An 8,449-nucleotide genomic window follows, 5' to 3' on the forward strand; every position below is an offset into this window, starting at 1 on the left:
TGAAAGCTATGTGCACTGACCTTCTTTAGCACACATCAGTTCAGTGCTTTAGATATTTCCAGATTACTTTTCATTACCTACATGCTCTCAGCTCCAACATTTTGGAACCTTGCTCTGTGTTAGGGCTACTGAGATGTTTTAAACAATTAATAGCTGAATGGATAATTTTTCTTCAAAAGTAATGTTTCATTTTCAGCTGAGACCTTCCAGGCCTTAACCTTAAGTAATGATTAAAATAGTAAATATTTCAGCAAATGTGTAGCAAAAAACTTCTGTGTCTTGGCACAACTATGGATGTAAAGATATGAAGAAGACATGGTCCCTACACTTCAAGTTTAATGGAGAGATTGGTTCAAGATGGCAGAATAGAAGGATGCATGCTCACTCTCTCCTGTGAGAGCACAAGAATCACAACTAACTGCTGAACAATCATCGACAGGAAGACACTGGAGCTCACCAGAAAAGACACCCCACATCCAGAGACAAAGAAGCTGCAATGAGACAGTAAGAAGGGCACAACCAAGATAAAATCAAATCCCATAACATCTGGGTGGGTGGCTCACAAACTGGAGAACAGTTAAACCACAAAGTCCACCCACTGCAGTGAGACTTCTGAGCCCCACGTTAGGCTTCCCATCCAGCAACAGGAGGAGGAATCCCCAGAGAATCATACTTTGAAAGCCAGTGGGGTTTGATTGCAGGACTTCCACAGGACTGGGAGAAAGAGAGACTCCACTCTTGGAGGGCACACAAAAAGTAGTGTGTGCACCAGGACCCAGGGGGAGGGAACAGTGACCCCATAGAAGACTGAACCAAACCTACCTGCTGGTGTTGGAGGATCACCTGCAGAGGCAGGGGCAGCTGTGGTTCACTGCAGGGATTTGGATGCTGGTCGCAGGGGTTCTGGGAAGTGCTCATTGGCATGAGCCCTTCCAGAGACTGCCATTAGTCCCACCAAATAGTCGGTAATCTCCAGTGCTGGGTAGCCTCAGGACAAAAAAACAACAGGGTGGGAACTCAGCCCCACCCATCAGCAGACTAGTGGATTAAAGTTTTACTGAGCTCTGCCAACCAGACCAACACCAAGCTCTACCTACCACTAGTCCCTCCCATCAGGAAGCCTGCACAAGCCTCTTAGATAGCATCACCCACCAGTGGGCAGACAGCAGTAGCAAGAAGAACTATACTCCGTGATTGAAAATCTTTCAACAAACAAAAGTCCAGGACAAGATGGCTTCACAGGTGAATTCTATCAAATATTTAAAGAAGAGCTAACACCCATTCTTCTCAAACTCTTCCAAAAAATTGCAGAGGAAGGAATACTCCCAAACTCATTCTAAGAGGCCACCATCACACTGATACCAAAACCAGACAAAGATACTACATAAAAGAAAATGACAAACCAATATCACTGATGGATTTAGATGAAAAAACCTCAATACAATACAAGCAAACAGAATCCAACAACACATTCAAAGAATCATACACCATGATCAAGTGGGATTTATCCCTGGAATGCAAGGAGTCTTCAATATATGCAAATTAATCAATGTGATACATCATATTAACAAATTGAAAAATAAAAACCATATGATCATTTCAATAGATCAAAAGCTTTTTTTTTTGTTAGATCAACATCTTACACTTTATAATATACTCACAAATTTTTACACAGATTTCATGTTTACAAGTACAAAAGGCAAAGACCTCAAAGAATCGAAGTAACTGTATCATCAACTACATTCAATAGAGTTAATACTGTTGTCCCCACTCTCCATCTTCTAAATCCAGAAGGGAACCTCAAACGCCATCCCCCATGTGGACTCCACTTTCAGAAGTTGGAGACTGGGTGTAGTTCTGCACACGTCTGGGTTTCAACGGAGCTGAATTGAGATTCCACCGTGTTCCAGGCCAAATCAGCCAGAAGAAAGTCATCCATTGCTGTCTGAGTTTCATTGCTGGTGAAGAATAAGCTCCCCAAAGTCTCAAAGCCAGAATTCATGGTCTGTGTTTCTGCACTGTTCAACTGAACTTTGCTTTCTAGAGCAGGCAGGTTTTTAGCAGCAGAGATTCCTTCAGTTTGGGTGTCTGTGTCAGATGAATCAGTACTCATGGAAAAGCTGGAGTGTTTCAGAATACTCCCAAGAGGCAGATGAGGGCTACTGTCTAAAAAGAAGTTCAAGTCCGTCTGTGTCTGCGTGTCAAACATTTCAAGGCCTAAGAAGTTAGAATTTCCCCTACAACTGTAGGACTGGGCAGAGGTATCTGCAAGTAGGAAGTCAGTTTGGGTCTCTATGTCCAGTGATTCCAAGACTGGCTCAGTGGTCATGGTGCTAAGCTCACTCTCTTCAGTTTGAGTCTGGATATTTGAGGCTGAAAAGAACTCTTCAATATCAAAATCAATTGCAGGATTCTGGGTTGGGCCAGATGGGAGCTGGGTGTCAGGTCCAGTATTTGTGTCAGACAAAAGACTACGACTGTCCAGTGTCTGACCAGGCAGATTACTTGACAAGATGTTTTCTAGATCACTTAATAAATCTATGGTTTGGGTCTGATTATCTGTCATGTTCTGTGAAGAAAGCACACTATTCTGTGCACTGAAATTTATAATTGGTGGAGATTTCTCAATATCCGGATTTAAAGTTTTAGGGTGGTTCTGAGGTAACAAACCATGAGTCACAGTCTCTGCTACTAAGCTGCTGCTTATAATACTGTCTGTAGAAACACCATATGACGAATGCACACTCTCAAAAATGTCTCCACACATTACAGCTTGGTCCATCTGTACTCGATCATCTGCTGGACTCTGCATTCCACTGGTCTGAGTTTCTCTGGAGACCCCACCTGACTGAAAACTGGTATCTACAAACGCATCAGTCTGAGCAGCTATAGAGGAGGTTACCTTAGAATTGGGCAAAAAGGTTTGAGTATGAACACTAATGGGAAGGGAAACTTGAGAGCCAAACGTCAAATCAGTTTGAGAACAAGACGAAACAGAGGAATCAGGGCTAGCCCACTCTGTGGACGGTATAAAGTGTTGTGTGGTGTAAGACAGATCTGTCTGTACATTGATTGAAGAAATGCTGTTCTTTTGACATGTGTCCCCTAGTTCTTGTAATGGGTTAGATGGACTTTTACCCAAGTTCACTTGAACACCTGTGCTAATTGGCTCAACAGCAACAGGATTTACAATCTTTGAAAGAGGGAGGCTCTCCTTGAGAGAGCAAGCCTCTGAATCTAGGCCGAGGATCAGGGTTCCGATGGACAAGGGCAGTAAGTGCACAGCACCCGGAGCAGAGCCCTGATGATCAACACCCAACACCACAGGCTGGGCTGAGGCGTCGGCTGTAGGCACAAAGACAGGCACAGGAGAAAACTGCATAACAGGGAGTTTAACCAAAGCCACTTTGGGCTTTGGTAAAAGCAACTTCTGAGGATACCTTGGAGGTGCTGGAAGAGTCTGCTCTCTGGCATTTGAGCTGCAAGAGTCTTCAAAAGAAGCCACTAGCTTTATTTCTGAAGCTTCTAGTACTTGAGCGTCTGGTCTTGGGGTTGGTTGGTTGCTCAGTGATTCAACAGTCTTACCGGACAACTTCTGGTTGTGCAGGCAGTTTTCCATTTTCCTTTTCTTATGAGGTGGATCCCTGTGTTCTGCAGGGATCTCATGGCCAGTTCGGTATATGTGGGACTGCAGTGCAGTCCTGCTGGCATAGGGGCAGCCACAGGTGCACTGGAAGGTCTTGCCACAATCCTCTGCATGTCTTTTCAAGTCCCACTCAGTGCCATACGAATTGCTGCACTTACTACATTGATGCTTCTTTTCGGCATGCATTTTCATAAAGTGCTGCTTCACAAGAGAAAACTGAGAAAATGGTCTGTCAGGGCCTCTAGGGCATCCTTCCATTGGACAGCAGTAGAATTTCGGTACAGTTTTCAAATCTTTTCTTATTGTTGGATTCACTATGCCATCCTGCAGGCGGTGGCTCTTGACCAGGTGCATGTTGAGCGCGGGGCTGTTGGGCAGGATCTTGCCGCAGCCGCGCACCGTGCAAAGGATGTTGGTCCGCACGGCCCGGGACAGCTCGCTCACCGAGGGCTGGATGAGCTCCCGGGCTGGAGGCGCCGCGCCCGCGGGCTGCTGCCTCGCCCCCGTGGGTCGCGGCCGGCTGCCCCTCAGCCGCCCGGGGGGGGGGCCCGCGGGCCCGAGGCGGTGGCGGCTCCCCTCGCGGCCGCCTGGACGGCCGGGGTGCCCGAGGCCAGAGCCTCGGGCCCCGCCGCCGCCGCCTCAGAGGCCGCCATGGCTCCCCAGCAAAAGCTTTTGACAAAATTCAACACCCATTTATGATAAAAACTCTTCAGAAAGTGGGCATAGAGGAAATCTATCTCCACATAATAAAGGCCATATATAACAAACCAACAGCAAACATCATTCTCAATGGTGAAAAACTGAAAGCATTCCCTCTAAGATCAGGAAGAAGACAAGGATATCCACTCTTGCCACTACTATTCAACACAGTTTTGGAAGTCCCTGCCACAGCAATCAGAGAAGGAAAAGAATTAAAAGGAATCCAAATTGGAAAAGAAGTAAAACTGCCACTGTTTACAGATGACATGATCTATACATGGAAAATCCTAAGGATGCCATCAGATAACTACTTGAGATAATCAATGAATTTGGTAAAGTTGCAGGATACAAAATTAGCACACAGAAATCTCTTGTATGCCTATACACTAACAACAAAAGATCCGAAAGAGAAATCAAGGAAACAATCCCATTCACCATTGCAACATAAAGCATAAAATACCTAGGAATAAACCTAACTAAGGAGGTAAAAGACCTGTACTCAGAAAACTATAAGACACTGATGAAAGAAATCAAAAATAACACAAACAGATGGAGAGATATACCATGTTCTTGGATTTGAAGACTCATTATTGTGAAAATGACTATACTACCCAAAGAAGTCTACAGATTTAATGCCATCCCTATCAAATTACCAATAGCATTTTTTTTACCGAACTAGAACAAAAAAATCCTAAAATTTGTATGGGGACACATAAGAACCCGAATAGCCAAAGCAATTTTGAGGGGAAAAAACAGAGCTGGAGGAATCAGGCTCCCTGACTTCAAACTATACTACAAAGCTACAGTAATCAAGACAGTATGGTACTGGCACAAAACCAGAAATATAGATCAATGGAACACAAAAGATAGCCCAGAGATAAAACCACGCACCTACAGGCACCTTATCTTTGACAAAGGAGGCAAGAATATACAATGGAGAAAAGACAGCCTCTTCAGTAAGTGGAGGTGGGAAAACTGGACAGCTACATGTAAAAGAATGAAATTAGAACACTTCCTAACACAATGCACAAAAATAAACTCAAAATGGGTAAAAGACCTGAATGTAAGGTCAGACACTATAAAACTCTTAGAGGAAAACATAGGAAGAACACTCATTGACATAAATCACAGCAAGATCTTTTTTGACACACATCCTAGAGTAATGCAAATAAAAACAGAAATAAACAAGTGAGACCTAATGAAACTTAAAAGGTTTTGCACAGCAAAGGAAACTATAAACAAGATGGAAAGACAACCCTCAGCATGGGAGAAAATATTTGCAAATGAATCAGCAGACAAAGGATTAATCTCCAAAATATATAAACAGTTCATCCAGCTCAAAATCAGAAAAATGAACAATGCAATCAGAAAACGGGCAGAAGACCTAAATAGGCATTTCTCCAAAGAAGACGTACAGATGGTCAAGAGGCACATGAAAAGCTGCTCAACATCACTAATTATTAGAAAAATGCAAATCAAAACTACAATGAAGTCTCACCTCACACCAGTTAGGATGGGCATCATTAGAAAATCTACAAACAGTAAATGCTAGAGAGGGTGTGGAGAAAAGGGAATCCTCTTGCACTGTTTGTGGGAATGGATATTGATACAGCCACTGTGGAAAACAGTATGGAGGTTCCTTAAAAAACTAAAAATGAAATTACCATATGACCCAGCAATCTCACTACTGGGCATATACTCTGAGCAAACCATAATTCAAAAAGACATATGCACCCAATATTCATTGCAGCACTATTTCTAATAGCCAGGTCATGGAAGCAACCTAAATGTCCATTGACAGATGAATGGATATAGAAGCAGTGGTACTTATATACAATGGAATATTACTCAGCCATAAAAAAGGAATGAAATTGGGACATTTGTAGAGACATGGATGGACCTAAAGACTGTCATACAAAGTGAAGTAAGTTGGAAAGAGGAAAACAAATACTGTATGCTAACACGTATATGTGGAATCTAGAAAAATCATACAGATCAAGTGGTTTGCAAGGCAGAAATAGAGAGACAGATGTAGAGAAGAAACATATGGACACCAAGGGGGAAAAGTGGGGGGTGGGGGATGGGATGAATTGGTAGGTTGGGATTACCATATATACATTTCTAATAAGAAAAAAATATCAAATTGTACACTTTAAATATATGCAGTTTATTGTATGTCAATTATATCTCAATAAAAGCTGTTAAAAAAGTTTAATAGAGAAATATATATGGATTTAGATGCATAACAGTGTGATATATTAATGGCTACAAGAGGGAGATGGACACAGAGAGAGGAGAAGGTTAACTTTGCCTGAAGAATTGGGGTAAACCTCATAAGGAAAGTGAACTCTGAATTAGTATAACATTTAGTAACTAGCACATTCATATTTAAAAAATTACTTGGCAACAGAGGAACAACTGTAAGAGGCAAAGACTAGAAACTTTTTCAGTGCTTCAGAGATAGGTGACAATAGCATGAACTAAGAAAATAACAGGAAAGCAAAGCAGAGTTGAAAATTTTCATTCTAAATTTTCTAGGTAGAATCAATAGGACTTGATTGGTGACTCTTTTGTAATATGAAGTATGAGAAAGAAGGAAGTACCTAGACAAGCCCCAGGTTTCTGTTTTAGGGGTCTATACGAATGGTAGTGTTGTCAAGAAATGCAAATTATACAAGAAGGAGCACGTTAAGGGTGTGTGGGACAGTAAGACATTAGCTTGTCCCTTTCTGTTCAAAGGAGGAATCATTTAGGATAACCACAGTGGGTGGGCACACATAGGTCTGTTCTCCATTTCTTTTCCAATTAGGAAGTTTTGACCAAACTACTCAATATGGATGGCATTATCCATATTGTTCGGAGCCTTGCATTTGCATTCTTGACTGTTATAATAATCCTATATGTTTGCAGCATGAATACCTCCAAAAGATCTTTGACAGTATGGAGTTGGGGAAAAACAAAACAAAACAAAATAAACTTCTTTACCAAGAAAAGATCTTGTCCACTGTTCTATCACAGTGCATGAAATCCTCTGCCATTTACTGTAACACTTTAGGCTTAAGTTATGTTCTCTGGTAACAAGTTAGACAGAATTTGTTAACTTTTGTAAATGAATACTACTACCCTCAGGGTTTAGGCTTTGAGATGTCAGAAAAAGAAATTTGAAAGCATAGGATGGTCCTCTTCTAGGTCCAAGAAGGGCCTCTATGGTAGGAAAACAGGCTGTATGGCAGTAGTTTGTAGGCTTTCAGTGCCTGGCAGAGGAGGGGCACAATCTTTGTCCATTTCTCAGTTTTGCCTTGGGCCAAGCCTCTATGAATGTTTCATTTTTACTAGAAAGCTACCTACAAGAGTATCATGAGATTTAATTAATGGTTGCCAAATGCTTTGCAACGATAATGTCATGTCAAATGATTTATAATTGCAGCAGAAAGCAACTAAGAGTCTGTTAGGGAATGCACCCTGAAATATTATTTTCTGCTATAGAACATGGGAGCATATATGACATGAGTCTAAGTGAGAAGCAGAGGTATAGATATAGTTTGATGAAGATCTTACACATCCCTTCTCAGAGGGTAAATTTCCTGTCAAGAAAAGTTTGAGGAGTAATTGAAGGAGGGCTTGGTCTTATTTCCTAACCTCATAACATTGATGTTCCAGAATTTGGCTGGTCTCAGTTTACCATTGTGTATAAACTGGGTCCTCAAACATTGGGTCCATTCAAATTGGCTACAAAATGCTGGACCAGAACCAGGACAGGTTTCTTGGCTCAATTCTCCTAAATTAAAAGCATTTCATTTACTTTCTTTTTAAAAAAATGTCAATTCTCCAAAATCAATTCTTGTAAGTCTATAAATTCAACGATCAGATTGTTTCTCTTATCTGTCTCTGCTTTGCAATTCCTCTTCAACTTTCCTCAGGACCTCAGAATGTTTTGTTTGACATATGGTGAGAGTTTCCTAACTGTTTTTTTCTAATTATCTGCAACTTTTTTCTAATTATCATTTTTAGGAGAAGCATATTAAGTATTACATAAATTTGTCTTTGACTTTGCACAGAGGAATAGGCTATAAGTTAAAAGCATGAGCTCAATATAAACCCTTA

The 8,449-nt window shown here is 41.5% G+C and overlaps 1 pseudogene; it reads right to left on the minus strand.

The window, feature by feature from the left end:
• Positions 1-1,632: 1,632 nt before the first annotated feature.
• LOC130841953 (ATM interactor-like) lies at positions 1,633-4,299 on the minus strand (annotated as a pseudogene).
• Between the last annotated feature and the right edge of the window lie 4,150 nt (positions 4,300-8,449).

Source organism: Hippopotamus amphibius, chromosome X (genome assembly GCF_030028045.1).
Source record: "Hippopotamus amphibius kiboko isolate mHipAmp2 chromosome X, mHipAmp2.hap2, whole genome shotgun sequence".
Classification (NCBI taxonomy): domain Eukaryota; kingdom Metazoa; phylum Chordata; class Mammalia; order Artiodactyla; family Hippopotamidae; genus Hippopotamus; species Hippopotamus amphibius.